The sequence below is a fragment of the Pteropus alecto genome, unplaced genomic scaffold, assembly GCF_000325575.1.
Source record: "Pteropus alecto unplaced genomic scaffold, ASM32557v1 scaffold10, whole genome shotgun sequence".
In the NCBI taxonomy this organism is placed as follows: Eukaryota; Metazoa; Chordata; class Mammalia; order Chiroptera; family Pteropodidae; genus Pteropus; species Pteropus alecto.
Window position 1 is genome coordinate 7,816,111 of NW_006431210.1, and position 2,279 is coordinate 7,818,389.

The window sequence follows — 2,279 nt, forward strand, 5'->3', positions numbered from 1 at the left end:
ATGTGAGGGCATTAACAATTAAATATTTTGAAACTCTCATCAACCATAATTTAGAATGTGTGATGAATTTACTGTGAAATGAGTAATAGAAATACCTAGCACAGTGCTGAACACCTAAACACATGCTTTCAGATGTTTTTGAGACTGAAATTAACTACAACATAAATTCAGATGTCATCATTTATGCAAATGACTGTAAAATTTTCACTCTGGTCTATGGCCATGCTACCCTGAACAAGCCTGATCCCGTCTGATCTTGGAAGCTAAGCAGGGTCGAGCCTGGTTAATACTTGGATAAGAGACCACCTAGGAAGACCAGGTGCTGTAGGAGTAAAAAATAATTAAATAAATAAATAAATAAATAAATAAATAAATAAATAAGGGACTGTAAGCTGACAAGTTCATTTTTAAGTGAGAGTTATTTCACACACACAAAAAATCACAACACTGCTCAGAATTTTAAATATGCTAATAGCTAATATATATTAAATCAGGAAGTGCACATATTATGTAGCACTTACCAAGCTTGTTTTATGATACAACCCATTTTTCCTCTTTCCTTTAAGTAGGGCATCTTATCAGGCTGTCATTTTATAAAAGTTATAACCAAGCAACAACTGAGTTCAACAAATACTGTTAAGCCCTTTTCATGTACATAGCACTTTGTTAAGTATTGCAGGAGGTGAGATAACATTTGCATATTAGTTAGGACTCCTCAGTTGTAAGAGATTAAGGCCCAATTTTAGCAGTTTAAGTAAAAAATGCAGTCTTTTGAATCATGTGACTTGGAAGACCAAGGTGTGTGCTGGTTTTAGGTGTAGCATGGTCAAGGGGTTCAAATGACATTGTTGGATTTCTTTATTTCGTATCTCTTCTTGGTATCATCACGAGACAAGCTTTATTCCTGTGCCAACTGTCTTAGATTGAGTTCCCAGGAAGCAGACTTTGGAATGGAGAGTTGCGTGGAGATTTACTGGGGAGAGCTCTTAGAAATTATACCTGTGAGGAAATGAGAAAGACATGATTGGGCAGAGGAAGAAGCTGACCCCTGAAGCTTCTGCTAATCCTACAGGGAGCTTTGGAAGCTTTCAGTGTTGTCTCCAAGTTGAAGCAAAGAGTGTATGCCTTTGATGTCTCTATCAGCAGGTCACTGGCTACGGGTCACTCTCTGGGTCATCATAACTTTGATGAAGTGTTTCTTTGTGGCAGAGAGCAGTTTCTGGTGAAAGATACAGCTCTTGAGCCATCAGCAGCCGTCAGCAGACTTCTGTCCATGGAGAAAATTAGTGTGTCAGCCCTCAATAGGGTAGTTAGAGCACCACGATGTCCAGCAGTCAACCAGTGTGGTCCTGTCAGCTCAAGCCTGAATCTTCTTACTCACTATTTCAGAAAGAGAGAGACTTTCTGTTCAGGTGATGTTCATGAAAAGGGAATTTCATATCTAGACTGGGTCCCTACTAACTCTGTGATGGAGGAGGTGGAGATCATATGGATAAGAGTTCTATAGTAGTTGGGAAGAGCAGTCCTCAAAAGGAGTACACACTGCACAGGCCAAAAAAGAAACCAATGTCAACTATAGCCTTCTGCATGGTATTGCACCAGAGGATGAGAAAGCACATCCATAAATGATGAGTAATGATACAAAAGAATTTATGGGAAATACTCCTATAAAATATGACCTGGGGCCATTTAGTCTTCTTATTTTACAGGTTTGAGACAGGAACCTTATTTCTAATTTACATTTGCACTTACTACTGAATCTATATTCTACAGCATTTTAATTCTGAAGCTAACTCTACATATACCATAGTGAGGGCTAGTCTGTTTTGATTAAGAAAAGAACATAAAGAAATTATAGAAGTTGAAATAATTTTAATCTAATGGATATAGAAGTATTCTTCTGTGAATATTGTTCTGTAACTTTATTTATTGTTCATCTAAAGATTTATTTTGCTTAGTATTGTAGTCCTTCCTTATCTCAAAAGAATATGTTCCAAGACCCCCAGTGGATGCCTGGAACCGCTGAGAGTACCAAACCTTATATATACTGTATTTTTCTTACACATAGATACTTATGATAAAGTTTAATTTATAAATTAGGCCTAGTAAGAGATTAACAACAATAACAATAAAATAGAGCAATTCTGATAATATACTGTAATAAAAGTTATGTGAATGGCTTTGGGGCCATTATTAAGTAATATAAGGATTATTTGGACATAAGCACTGCAATACCATGACAGGCAATCTGATAACCCAGACTAACTGGCACAGACCAT

The 2,279-nt window shown here is 36.8% G+C and overlaps 1 pseudogene; it reads left to right on the forward strand.

The window, feature by feature from the left end:
- Positions 1–212: 212 nt before the first annotated feature.
- On the forward strand, positions 213–331 carry LOC112470300 (annotated as a pseudogene).
- The last annotated feature ends 1,948 nt before the right edge of the window (positions 332–2,279 follow it).